This window comes from Ranitomeya imitator, chromosome 3 (assembly GCF_032444005.1).
Source record: "Ranitomeya imitator isolate aRanImi1 chromosome 3, aRanImi1.pri, whole genome shotgun sequence".
Taxonomy (NCBI): Eukaryota; Metazoa; Chordata; class Amphibia; order Anura; family Dendrobatidae; genus Ranitomeya; species Ranitomeya imitator.
The window spans coordinates 249,050,416-249,065,293 of NC_091284.1; positions in this window are offsets into that span (position 1 = coordinate 249,050,416).

Below are 14,878 nucleotides of genomic sequence, written 5' to 3' on the forward strand. Positions count from 1 at the left end.
GCCTACAGCCATGTGTTATTATTTTAGGCCTTCGATGCCTGTCTGTGGTCACTCCTTCCACTAGGCCTCCACTGACCACACCACTGCTGCCCGTGTACCCCTGGAACCAATTTAAAATTGCCTACAGCCATGTGTTATTATTTTAGGCCTTCGATGCCTGTCTGCGGTCACTCCTTCCACTAGGCCTCCACTGACCACACCACTGCTGCCCGTGTACCCCTGGAACCAATTTAAAATTGCCTACAGCCATGTGTTATTATTTTAGGCCTTCGATGCCTGTCTGCGGTCACTCCTTCCACTAGGCCTCCACTGACCACACCACTGCTGCCCGTGTACCCCTGGAACCAATTTCAAATTGCCTACAGCCATGTGTTATTATTTTAGGCCTTCGATGCCTGTCTGCGGTCACTCCTTCCACTAGGCCTCCACTGACCACACCACTGCTGCCCGTGTACCCCTGGAACCAATTTAAAATTGCCTACAGCCAGCCCAATTTTTTTATTTTGGGCCTTCGATGCCTGTCTGCGGTCCATTCTTTCAACTACTACTACACTGACCAGGGCACTGCTGCCCGTGTACCCCTGGAACCAATTTAAAATTGCCTACAGCCATGTGTTATTATTTTAGGCCTTCGATGCCTGTCTGCGGTCACTTCTTCCACTAGGCCTCCACTGACCACACCACTGCTGCCCGTGTACCCCTGGAACCAACATCAGAAAATATAAAAATAAGTATTTTGCTTATAAAAAAGAAAATACTGGAGAGATATCAAATGCAGACATTTTAACATTAAAAACAAACACATACAACAAAAATCTGGTACAGTACTAAAAATGGCCACCAGCTACAATAACTTTCTCCTGCAAGTAGTTAACTGAAAGGTTTTTTCAATTTTAAACACAGATATGGCATCCACCGAGTGTTGTCCTGTCGCGTCTTCTTTATATTATTGCCAAGAAGATGCAAAACAATGAAAATAATAAAATCATTATTTACCAAAAAAATAGAGTAAGTCAAAACCACATTGCAAATAAACATTCATTACAAATAAAGAAGCAGGGCGCGTCCGAGGGTGAGTATATACCTAATAAGAATATAATCACCCTCGGACACGCCCTGCTTCTTTCCGACAGCCTTCCTTCCTAAGAATCAGCCCTTCCGTGGTGTAGAGAGAGGGCTTGTTACACTCCAAGGTGTTCCCCAGGTTGCCTTTCCTGAGCTTCGATCTTCCGGCTCTCGTTTAGTAGTTCTTGGAAACTACACTGCATTAGGCCTACAAATTGGGTATGGGGTGTAGAGAGATGGTGTGTTCCACTCCAAGGTGTTCCCCAGGTTTCCTCGCCAATGCTTCGATCTTCATGCTCTCGTTTAGTAGTTGTTGGAAACTACACTGCATTAGGCCTACAAATTGGGTATGGGGTGTAGAGAGATGGTGTGTTCCACTCCAAGGTGTTCTCCAGGTTTCCTCGCCAATGCTTCGATCATCATGCTCTCGTTTAGTAGTTGTTGGAAACTACGCTGCATTAGGCCTACAAATTGGGTATGGGGTGTAGAGAGATGGTGTGTTCCACTCCAAGGTGTTTTCCAGGTTGCCTTTCCTGAGCTTCGATCTTCCGGCTCTCGTTTAGTAGTTCTTGGAAACTACACTGCATTAGGCCTACAAATTGGGTATGGGGTGTAGAGAGATGGTGTGTTCCACTCCAAGGTGTTCCCCAGGTTTCCTCGCCAATGCTTCGATCTTCATGCTCTCGTTTAGTAGTTGTTGGAAACTACACTGCATTAGGCCTACAAATTGGGTATGGGGTGTAGAGAGATGGTGTGTTCCACTCCAAGGTGTTCTCCAGGTTGCCTTTCCTGAGCTTCGATCTTCCGGCTCTCGTTTAGTAGTTCTTGGAAACTACACTGCATTTGGCCTACAAATTGGGTATGGGGTGTAGAGAGATGGTGTGTTTCACTCCAAGGTGTTCCCCAGGTTTCCTCGCCAATGCTTCGATCTTCATGCTCTCGTTTAGTAGTTGTTGGAAACTACACTGCATTAGGCCTACAAATTGGGTATGGGGTGTAGAGAGATGGTGTGTTCCACTCCAAGGTGTTCTCCAGGTTGCCTTTCCTGAGCTTCGATCTTCCGGCTCTCGTTTAGTAGTTCTTGGAAACTACACTGCATTAGGCCTACAAATTGGGTATGGGGTGTAGAGAGATGGTGTGTTCCACTCCAAGGTGTTCCCCAGGTTTCCTCGCCAATGCTTCGATCTTCATGCTCTCGTTTAGTAGTTGTTGGAAACTACACTGCATTAGGCCTACAAATTGGGTATGGGGTGTAGAGAGATGGTGTGTTCCACTCCAAGGTGTTCTCCAGGTTGCCTTTCCTGAGCTTCGATCTTCCGGCTCTCGTTTAGTAGTTCTTGGAAACTACACTGCATTAGGCCTACAAATTGGGTATGGGGTGTAGAGAGATGGTGTGTTCCACTCCAAGGTGTTCCCCAGGTTTCCTCGCCAATGCTTCGATCTTCATGCTCTCGTTTAGTAGTTGTTGGAAACTACACTGCATTAGGCCTACAAATTGGGTATGGGGTATAGAGAGATGGTGTGTTCCACTCCAAGGTGTTCTCCAGGTTGCCTTTCCTGAGCTTCGATCTTCCGGCTCTCGTTTAGTAGTTCTTGGAAACTACACTGCATTAGGCCTACAAATTGGGTATGGGGTGTAGAGAGATGGTGTGTTCCACTCCAAGGTGTTCCCCAGGTTTCCTCGCCAATGCTTCGATCTTCATGCTCTCGTTTAGTAGTTGTTGGAAACTACACTGCATTAGGCCTACAAATTGGGTATGGGGTGTAGAGAGATGGTGTGTTCCACTCCAAGGTGTTCTCCAGGTTGCCTTTCCTGAGCTTCGATCTTCCGGCTCTCGTTTAGTAGTTCTTGGAAACTACACTGCATTAGGCCTACAAATTGAGTATGGGGTGTAGAGAGATGGTGTGTTCCACTCCAAGGTGTTCTCCAGGTTGCCTTTCCTGAACTTCTATCTTCAGGCTCTCATTAAATTGTGGTTAAACGGAACAACTGCATTTGGCGTACTAGTTGGTTTGGGGCCTACTATCGGTGTCTGCCACTCCTTGCTGTTCTCCTGGTTTCCTGTCCTGAAATTCCGTTTTCAGGCGCTCGTTAAGTAGTTGTTAATGTTAGACTGCATTTTGCCTACTAGTTGGGTTGGGGCCTACTATCGGTGTCTGCCACTCCTTGCTGTTCTCCTCCACTGAACAAAGCTGTGCCGCCTGTTTACTACGGTTGCCAATTTTGAACTGCATTTCGACTACTTACTGATTTGGGCCTACTCTCTGTGTCAGCCTCTCATTCCAGTTGTCCTCCACTGCAATGCCCCCTGGTTATTCCTGTGTTACCAATTTTGAACTGCATTTAGCCAACTTTATTCTTTGGGCCTATATCTGTGTTTCCTCCTCATCCTGCCCATTGCCCAGCCAGTGATAGATGAGTCTGCTGGTACATTGACCCATAACGCAACATTCCCCGTGCACGCTACACAACAACATTGTGACCCTGCTGAAAGTCAGGTTGCTCTTCCCGCATACCACACCACCTTACACGGGGACAAAGAGGAAGGTGCAGATGAAAGTGCAGGTTCCTTCATCAGGTGGGGGGGAGGAATACTAGTTGGCGACGTCACTGGCACAGGGCCTCTCATAGTACGCAAAAGTGTTGCTGCCGGTGGGAGGCGCCCCCGCCGTGCAAACACACCGCTGTACTTTGAGGGGCCCTGTGCCAGTGCCAATGCCAATGAGTGGGCCCCCCCTGCTTGCTCAGGTTCACAGCACTTGCAAAGTTGAAATACTTACCTCTCCCTGCTCCACTGCCGTGACGTGGTCCAGATTTCCTGGGCCCACTAATTACTTGAACCAGCCCTACCCACCACAACTTTAGCCAAATGACCCCCAATTTCAAATGCCTTCCAATTATTATAAGGTAAATTACGCTTGACAAGCTTCATTAAGAAGAATGGATGGTTTTGACATTAAAATGGGCACTCTAGGTGTTTTCCTGGCCCCCACTCACTGCCGACTATGCTGCCCCATTGACTTGCATTGGGTTTCGTGTTTCGGTCGATCCCGACTTTACGTCACAATCGGCCGATTTCACTCGACCCGACTTTTGAGATAGTCGGGTTTCGCGAAACCCGGCTCGACTCTAAAAAGGTCAAGGTCGCTCAACTCTAGTATTAGCCAGTAATGTCTTTTGTCTTCCAAGGGCTGTTCCCTCTCCTATTTTTTATTTTTAAAATGAGCCTAAAAAGCTAACAGGTAGGTAAGTTGCTAACTCCCTGCCTGGTGCCGACCTCTGTCAGCTCAAAGAGGTCACTGAACACTCCTGCGAGCGATTCAGCGGTTTCCACTGACATCACGTTGACAGAGCAGCAGCTTCTTTTCCACTCTACTCTGTTGACGGGGCATGACTGCTAACATTATGCTGATTCACAGCAGGCTCCCCACTGCCTATCTGCGGGGAGCCAGTTCTCATTCAACATGATGTCGGAAGTTATGTCCTGTCAATAGAGCAGAGTGGAAGCAAAACAGCCATTCTGTTGATGTGTAGAAACTGAATCACCAGCAGTAGCAGTCAGTGACCACTCTGAGCCAGTGTCAGATAGTTTTTAAGCCCATAGCAAACAAAAATCCTGGATAACCTCCTAAACTACGCAAATACAGGAATATTGAAAAGAGCCAGGTGTCTGTCAGATAACTCCATTACTAATGCTTTAAAAGTGTTACAAAAAAACAAAATACTTCATTAAAAAAGCAAACAATGACAATACCGTTCACCATTCCCCTATAATCATTTTATTAACCCCTTCGTCCCAAAGGCTGTTTTCACCTTCTGACCAGGCCAATTTTGATAATACTGACTGTCACTTTAAGAGGTCAAAACTCTGGATCGCTTCAATGAATCCCACTGATTCTGAGAATGTTTTCTTGTGACATATTGTAATTCACGATAGAGGTAAAAGTTCTTTGATATGACTTGGGTTTATTTGTGAAAAAAACAGAAATTTGGCAAAAATTTTGCAATTTTCAAACATTTAAGTTTTATGCCCTTAAATCGGAGTCATATCACACAAAATAGTTAATGAATAACATTTCCCACAAGTCTACTTTACATCAGCACAATTTTTGAAACTTTTTTTTGTTAGGAAGTTATAAGGGTTAAAATTTGACCAGTGATTTCTCATTTTTACAACAAAATTTGCAAAACAATTTTTTTAGGGACCACCTCACATCTGAAGTGACTTTGAGGGGCCTATATGAGAGAAAATACTCAAAAGTGACACCAAACTGCACCCCTCAAGGTACTCAAAACCACATTCATGAAGTTTATTAACCTTTCAAGTGCTTCATAGGAATTTTTGAAATGTGAAAGTAAAAAATAAACATTTACTACCTTTCCAAAAAAATTCCTTTATACCTATTTTTTTTTACTTTCACAAGGGTAACATATGGGGGAAAATCTACTGTTTGGGCACAAAGAAGGGTTTGGAAGGGAAGGAGCACCATTTCACTTTTTGAATGAAAATTTGCAGGCATTTGTTGAAAAATTCAATAAAAATTTATCTGATTAAAAAAAAAATTGCTGGCATAATTAGCGGATGCCATATCATGTTTGAAGTGCCCCTGTTGTACCTAAACAGTGAAAACCCTCAACAAGTGACACCATTTTGGAAACTAAACCCCTTAGGGAACTTATCTAGATGTGTATTGGGCACCTTGAACCCACAGGTGCTTCACAGAAGTTTATATAACGTTAAGCTGTGAAAATAAAAAAAATAACATTTTTCCCAGATAAATCTTTCTTGGGTCCAAATTTTGCATTTTCATAAGGGAAACAGGAGAAATGGCTCATACAATTTGTTGTGCAATTTCTTCTGAGCACGACGATACTCCATATGTGGAGGAAAACAACTGTTTGGTTGCATGGCAGGGCTTGGAAGTGAAGGAGCGCCATTTGACTTTTTCAGTGTAAAATTTGCTGGAATAATTAGGCAATGCCATGTCATGTTTGGAGAGCTCCTGATGTGCCTAAACAGTGGAAACCCCCCACAAGTGACACCATTTTGGAAGCTAGACCCCTTTGGGAACTAATCTAGTAGTGTATTGAACACCTTGAACCCCCAGGTGCTTCACAGAAGTTTATACCTTTAAGCTGTTAAAATAAAAAAAATCAAATTTCTCCAGCCAAAATCCTTTTTCTTTTTCCATCTAAATATCCGAATGATGTGATTCAGATGAAACCCAAGAGGGAACTTCTAACGTTAGCGTCCCTGCATGGTTCCTCTCCCTCCTCTCACCAGGGATGTCAATATGCTCCTGCTGCGGCTCCCAGCTTCCAGCATCCATGGAGCTCTCCGGAGCGCACTTAAGGGAACGCACACCCTCCCTGCTTCTTAAATAGGCAGCTCACACTCTGGAACTGTCCCCCTCCCATAGCTTGGAGGTACTAGGTATTTAAGGCACCTTTCCCTGTAGGGTGGTGTCTGATCAACTTCAGTACCTAGTTAATTTTGTACCCACTAGTTAATTGTCAGGTCCTTGTTTCTGAACCCATTCTGCTACCCTGTACAAGAATCTGTCCAGCTATCCTGAACCCAATATGCCAGGACCTAAAACTTTAACCCAGTCTGTATTAGTCCAGTCTGTTTTAGTCATTCTGTCTGAACTTGTACCTGCTCCGTCTGAGCCAGCATTAGTATTGATATTGCCAGTGACCCTGTCCCTGTTCTGCCTGACACCTGCATCCCTGACCCCTGGGATCAGCTGCTGCAGTACTGGGGACTGCCCTGGAGTGGTGCCTGGCGGCTAAATTTTGCTCAAGCCCAACCTCACCGTCAGAGGCAGGGCTGCGACGAGGGGTTAGCACCAGCCTAGGGCGCTGCCTCCTGCCTTTCCGAGGGGAGCACACTTAGGGAAAATAAAGAAAAGTGCCATGGCTGAATATCTGCGGCATCTTGCTACGACCGCAGGTATTCAGAGCAGTGGCAGCTGGGGTGCAGGCATGGAGGTGAGCGGTATCAGTTGACACCACTCACCTCTTTCTTCTGCTCCCCATCCATCTCTTGCTGTCTGCACTCAATTCTATTTGCGTGTATGAGACGCGAATACAATCGCTGTGCGCTCCGCCTCGGACAGGAGCAAAGAAGCTGTCTCCCTGCCCTGCTAGGATCTTCAGCAGAACGCAGGCCACTTCCAGCCACTTGCAGATTAGATATTAGAAAAAACTTTTTGGCAGTGAGGGTGACAATGAGTGGAACAGGCTGCCAGGAGAGGTTGTGAGTTCTCTTCCAGTGGAAGTCTTCAAAAAGAAACTGGACAGACATCTGTCTGAGATGGTGTAGTGAATCCTGCATTGAGCAGGGAGTTGGACACGATGACTCTTGAGGTCCCTTCCAAAATGTACAATTCTACAGCAGGTCAAAAATTGGTTTTATTTATTTTTATACTCCGTTCCTCCTGCGGTATAAGTGATATTCTTCGCGTGCAAATACAGCAATACCAGTTATATCTTTTTTAATGTTTGGCTGCTATCACATTGTAAAAAATGCTTTTTTTTTTGAGAAACAAAGTTTTTGCATCGCAACATTTTAAGAGATATAATATTTATATACTGTATTTCTGCCAAAAGAGTCATGTGTGGGCTTGCTTTTTGTGGGACTAGTTGACGTTTTTATTGGTACCATTTTCGGTCACATAACTTTTTTGATCACTTTCGAGTCTGATTTTTGGAGTGCAAAATTAGCCAAAACCAGCAATTAATGTGAAGCTTTCAGCAGGTTTGGCTGTATATTTGCCCCAACCCGACCTGCAAGAGAAGAAAAATAACTTTTATTATACTCACCTCCGGTCCGGTCCGATAAGCGTCGCTGGTCTTGGTCCAACGCCTCCCATCTTCTTGGGATGCCGCCCTTCTGCTTTGCTTTAAGGAATTGTTTATATTTTTACTTTTAATGCCGTTCACCATGTGGTAAAAGTTATGACAGCTTTATTCTTTGTGTCAGTATGATTTTTTTTTGCATTCGTCTTTTTGATTGCGTTTTATTTCATATTTATTTAGCGCTATAATGAAAAGCATAGTTTTTTGCCACTTTTTTGTGTTTTTTTATGGTGTTCACTGAAGGTGTTAACTAGTAAGACAGTTTTACTGGTCAGGTTGTTCAGGACGCGACAATATGAAATATGTGTACTATATTTGTTTATTTTTGTTATTACATAAATGTATGTATTTATTGGATTAATATTTTTCTGTTTTTTGTTCGTTATTTTGTGATTTTTGAAAAAAATACATTTAGAAATTTTTAAAACATTGTTTTTACTTTTCCTTGTTCCATGATGAGGCATCAACTTTCCTTGCTGTGATCGCTGATGTAATACTCTGCAATGCTTCTGGGCATTAGATCAGCGCATCGCACACAGGGAAGAGGGGTGTCATCTCTGCTCTGAGCAAGAACTTAGTGGCCATTGCTTCTGGGTGACCCCGCTGCCATTTTTTGGCCCGGGGTCACCATGGAGACAATAGGCACAACCAGGGGTGAACCTAGCCACACTGTTGCCTAAGGCGAACTTCAAAATGGCACCCCCCCAAACACATATACAGCCCCCCATAGAGTTCCTATCTCATATACAGTCCCCCCATACATTACATGAGTGATAACTATTGTACATTCTACAATAGGTCATAAATCAGACAGTATAGTCCTCCATACAGTATTCCGGGCACCACATAGTGCTCCATACTGAATAATGAGCCCCATATATTGCTCCATACAGTATAATGAGCCGCATATATTGCTCCATACAGTATTATGAGCACCGCATAGTTCTGCATACAGTATTGTGGGCACAGCATAGCGCTCCATACAGAATAACATGCCCCAGATATTGCTCCATACAGTATTATGGGCACCACATAGCGCTCTATACAGAACAACATGCCCCATATATTGCTCCCTACAGAATAATGATTCTCATATATTGCTCCATGCAGTATAATGTGCCCCATAGAATACTCCATACAGTATAATGAGCCCTATACCTGTATATATATCATCACCAGCCCCAGCCCACTGAGCCCAGCGCCACCTGTATATACAGTACATCAGCCCAGCCACAGCCAGCCCCTGTATATACATCAGCCCAAGCTCCAGCACTTGTATATACATCAGACCAACCAGCCCCCCGCCCCTATATATATACAGTGGGGCAAAAAAGTATTTAGTCAGTCAGCAATAGTGCAAGTTCCACCACTTAAAAAGATGAGAGGCGTCTGTAATTTACATCATAGGTAGACCTCAACTATGGGAGACAAACTGAGAAAAAAAAAATCCAGAAAATCACATTGTCTGTTTTTTTAACATTTTATTTGCATATTATGGTGGAAAATAAGTATTTGGTCAGAAACAAAATTTCATCTCAATACTTTGTAATATATCCTTTGTTGGCAATGACAGAGGTCAAACGTTTTCTGTAAGTCTTCACAAGGTTGCCACACACTGTTGTTGGTATGTTGGCCCATTCCTCCATGCAGATCTCCTCTAGAGCAGTGATGTTTTTGGCTTTTCGCTTGGCAACACGGACTTTCAACTCCCTCCAAAGGTTTTCTATAGGGTTGAGATCTGGAGACTGGCTAGACCACTCCAGGACCTTGAAATGCTTCTTACGAAGCCACTCCTTCGTTGCCCTGGCGGTGTGCTTTGGATCATTGTCATGTTGAAAGACCCAGCCACGTTTCATCTTCAATGCCCTTGCTGATGGAAGGAGGTTTGCACTCAACATCTCACGACACATGGCCCCATTCATTCTTTCATGTACCCGGATCAGTCGTCCTGGCCCCTTTGCAGAGAAACAGCCCCAAAGCATGATGTTTCCACCACCATGCTTTACAGTAGGTATGGTGTTTGATGGATGCAACTCAGTATTCTTTTTCCTCCAAACACGACAAGTTGTGTTTCTACCAAACAGTTCCAGTTTGGTTTCATCAGACCATAAGACATTCTCCCCAAACTCCTCTGGATCATCCAAATGCTCTCTAGCAAACTTCAGACGGGCCCGGACATGTACTGGCTTAAGCAGTGGGACACGTCTGGCACTGCAGGATCTGAGTCCATGGTGGCGTAGTGTGTTACTTATGGTAGGCCTTGTTACATTGGTCCCAGCTCTCTGCAGTTCATTCACTAGGTCCCCCGCGTGATTCTGGGATTTTTGCTCACCGTTCTTGTGATCATTCTGACCCCACGGGGTGGGATTTTGCGTGGAGCCCCAGATCGAGGGAGATTATCAGTGGTCTTGTATGTCTTCCATTTTCAAATTATTGCTCCCACTGTTGATTTCTTCACTCCAAGCTGGTTGGCTATTGCAGATTCAGTCTTCCCAGCCTGGTGCAGGGCTACAATTTTGTTTCTGGTGTCCTTTGGCAGCTCTTTGGTCTTCACCATAGTGGATTTTGGAGTCAGACTGTTTGAGGGTGTGCACATGTGTCTTTTTATACTGATAACAAGTTTAAACAGGTGCCAAAACTACAGGTAATGAGTGGAGGAAAGAGGAGACTCTTAAAGAAGAAGTTACAGGTCTGTGAGAGCCAGAAATCTTGATTGTTTGTTTCTGACCAAATACTTATTTTCCACCATAATATGCAAAAAAATGATAAAAAAACAGACAATGTGATTTTCTTGATTTTTTTTTCTCAGTTTGTCTCCCATAGTTGAGGTCTACCTATGATGTAAATTACAGACGCCTCTCATCTTTTTCAGTGGTGGAACTTGCACTATTGCTGACTGACTAAATACTTTTTTGCCCCACTGTATCAGCCCAGCCACAGCCAGCCCCTGTATATACATCAGCCCAGCCAGCCCCCAGCCCCTGTATATACATACATCAGCCCAGCCACAGCCAGCCCCCTGCACGTGACCTGTATATACTGTACATCAGCCCAGCCAGCCCCCAACCCCTGTATATACATCAGCCCAGCCACAGCCAGCCCCCAGCCCCTGTATATACATCAGCCCAGTCCCAGCTCAGCACCCACCTGTAGCGATTGCCTGAGGAGCGCGCGGGTACTAGGAGCTCCTCCGGATGCCTGAGACCTGATCCTGATACGTTCAGCGGCACGCTGCAGCCAGGGGCGGGAGATGGGGAGAGCAGAGCACTCTCTCTCCGACCATAAAGAACGTTATGATGTTCAACATCAGGCGTTCTTAACCCTTCTGTGCAGGGCAGACGGCCACTGACTCACTGATGCGCGCAGCTATATAGCTGCCGTGCCTGAAGATTTAAAGGGCCGGCGGCAGAAAAAACAGGTGGCCAGGCCTCATCATGATAGGTGCATGGCACGCCCCTGCTTCCCACGGTGGGTACGCCCATGTTCCAAGCAGCTTTGGATGTGAATGGAGGAGAAAACCTCCTGAAATGCCCAAGTTCTGCCTCCACCCGGACTGCTGCTCTCTGTGCAAAATGGTGCAATGTTGCACCAACGTCCAAACTGCGCCGTTCTTTCTTGATGACTGGTCAGAAGACATTTTCTCTGCTGGTGTGACCTAGATGCTGTGTGTGAAGGGGCTGGCTGACTGCGGACAGTGGCTCTTTCTCCACCACCGCCTATTACAGAGAAGGGGGCTGGCTGCCATTGAAGTGAGGTTTTTTTTCCCTATCACCATCATGGCCCATGCATGCACAGAGAAGGGGCCTGGCTTGGGTAGTGAAATGCGCGGTCAGCCAGCCCCACATTGCTCTGGTCTCCTGATGGTAGTATGCTGCCTCCTGTGTCGGCACAAGCCGTTGGTTGAGCTACCGAGTGGAGATTGGTGAAGAATATCAGTAAGCGTCTTGTATTTCTAACACGGCGTCGCCCCATTTCTAGAGCGCAAAGACCCCGCAGTCCTCGGTCCTGTATGTGAGCATACAGGCTGTAATTTGCAGTGACGTGTCTGTGCTCTGGATTGCAGCTCTCTGTATACATCGTGTATCTCAGCTCTGCGTTGTGTACAGTGTATACATCGTGTATTTCAGCACTGTGCTGTGTATAGTATACATCATGTATCTCAGCTCTGCGCTGTGTGCAGTGTATACATTGTGTATCTCAGCTCTGCGCTGTGTACAGTATACATCGTGTATCTCAGCTCTGCTCGGTATACGGTGTATACATTGTGTATCTCAGCTCTGCGCTGTGTACAGTGTATACATTGTGTATCTCAGCACTGTGCTGTGTACAGTATACATTGTGTATCTCAGATCTGCGCTGTGTATGGTGTATACATCGTGTATCTCAGCTCTGTGCTGTATCCGTCGTGTATCTCAGCTCTGCGCTGTGTTCAGTGTATACATCGTGAATCTCAGCTCCGCGCTGTATCCATCGTGTATCTCAGCTCTGCGCTGTTTACGGTGTATACATTGGGTATCTCAGCTCTGCATTGTATCCATCGTGTATCTCAGCTCTGCGCTGTGTTTGGTGTATACAACGTGTATCTTAGTGCTGCATTGTGTACAGTGTATACATCGTGTATCTCAGCACAGCACTGTGTACAGTATATAGATCGTGTATCTCAGCTCTGTTCTGTATCCGTCATGTATCTCAGCTCTGTGCTGTGTTCAGTGTATACATCGTGTATCTCAGCTCTGCACTGTATCCATCGTGTAACTCAGCGCTGTGCTGTGTACGGTGTATACATAGTGTATCTCAGCGCTGTGTTGTGTATGGTATATTCTTCGTGTATCTCCGCTCTGTACTGTATAGGCCTGTATCTCAGCTGTGCGCTGTATCCGTCGTGTATCTCAGCGCTGCGCTGTATCCATCATGTATCTCAGTTCTGCGCTGTATCCGTCGTGTATCTCAGCTCTGCGCTGTGCATACGTCTGGTGTGGTGGGACCTGCGGGGTCTGTATATCCGTGTATGGACTGCAGAGGAATGAGAAGAATATTACGACTGAGTCCTTGAAGGAAGCAGTTTGGTGGAGTGGGGGTGGAGGGAAGTGGCCATATAGTGCTTAGATAAGATAACAGGACTTCAAAGGCAGACTCTGCACACACACAGACACACAACACAGCCCTGCAGACCCCCCCCCAGTGAGTGACAGAGCCGTGCAGCAACCAACGCGGGTGGGTGGGAGATCATGTTTACTTATTCTACTGCTCTGCGAGTTCCGGCCAGCAGCGTTACAGTCACCTTCCGGTCAGGACAAACTCAGTTCGGAGATGACATTAGGTTGTGGTTTGGGAGCAGGGGCACGTGCACCGCATTAGTGACACTCTGTCAGCAAATGTCAGGGATTATGGAGAGTCAGCACCACTGTTCTGACTGCCGCTCTGCCGCCCCCGGTCTTTCAGGGACGACTGCCGCCTGAGGCAAAGGTCTCAACTTGCCTCATAATAGCGGCGCCCCTGGGCACAACACGATTGCAATCACGTTTTGCCGAACGGAGCAGAGAGGGAGCTCCCCCCTCTGCTATGCCAATTGATGTTGCTGTCATTACTGACAGCGCTGTACATGTACGCCAGATGTCAAGAAGGGGTTAACCCCTTTGCCCCAAAGCCTGTTTTTACCTTCCTGACCAGGCCAATTTTTACAATTCTGGACACTGTCACTTTATGAGTTCATAACACTGGAACGCTTCAATGGAGAATGGCGATTCTGAGAATGTTTTCTCGTGACATATTGTACTTTATGATAGTGGTAAAATTTCTTTGATATGACTTGGGTTTATTTGCTAAAAAAGCAGAAATTTGGAGAAAATTTCACAATTTTCAAACTTTTAGTTTTTGTACACTTAAATCATTGAGTCAAATTGCACAAAATAGTTAATAAATAATAAATAACATTTACCATATGTCTACTTTACATCAGCATAATTTTGGAAACATCTTTTTTTGCTTTTTTTTTGTTAGGAAGTTATGAGGGTTAAAAGCTGACCAGCGACTTCTAATTTTTACAACAAAATTTACAAAACCATTTTTTAGGGACCACCTCACATTTGAAGTGACTTTGAGGGGCCTATATGACCGAAAATACCCCAAAATGACACCATTCTAAAAACTGCACCCCTCAAGGTACTCAAAACCACAATCATGAAGTTTATTAATCCTTCAGGTGCTTCACAGGAATTTTTGGAATGTGGAAGGAAAAAATAAACATTTGCTTTTCTTTCTTTGGTCTTCTTTCTTTTCTCCATGCTCAATGTGGTACACACAAGGACACAGGACAGAGGTTGAGTCAACTTTAATCCATGTCATCTGGCTGCAAGTGTGATTTAGTTATTGCCAACACCTGTTAGGTGCCACAGGTAAGTTACAGGTGCTGTTCATTACACAAATTAGAGAAGCATCACATGATTTTTCGAACAGTGCCAATACTTTTGTCCACCCCCTTTTTTGTGTTTGGTGTGGAATTATATCCAATTTGGCTTTAGGACAATTCTTTTTGTGTTTTTTCATTTAAGTCAAATTAAATGAAGATAATACCAAATAATTTGTGTTTGCAATCATTTTCAGGAAGAAAATTAGTATTATCTGACTGAATTGCAGGGGTGTCAATACTGACTGTAATTAGCGGACGCCATGTTGGGTTTGAAAAGCCCCTGATGTGCCTAAACACTAGAAACCCCCCCCACAAATGACACCATTTTGAACACTACACCCCCTTTGGGACCTTATCTAGATGTGTATTGAGCACCTTGAACCCCCAGGTGCTTCAGAGATGTTTCTAACATTAAGCCATGAAAATTAAAAAAAAAACATTTTTCCCACAAAAATCTTTTTTAGCTACAAATTTTATATTTTCACAAGGGCAAAAAGAGAAAATGGACCTCAAAGAATGTTGTACAATTTCTCCTGAGTTCA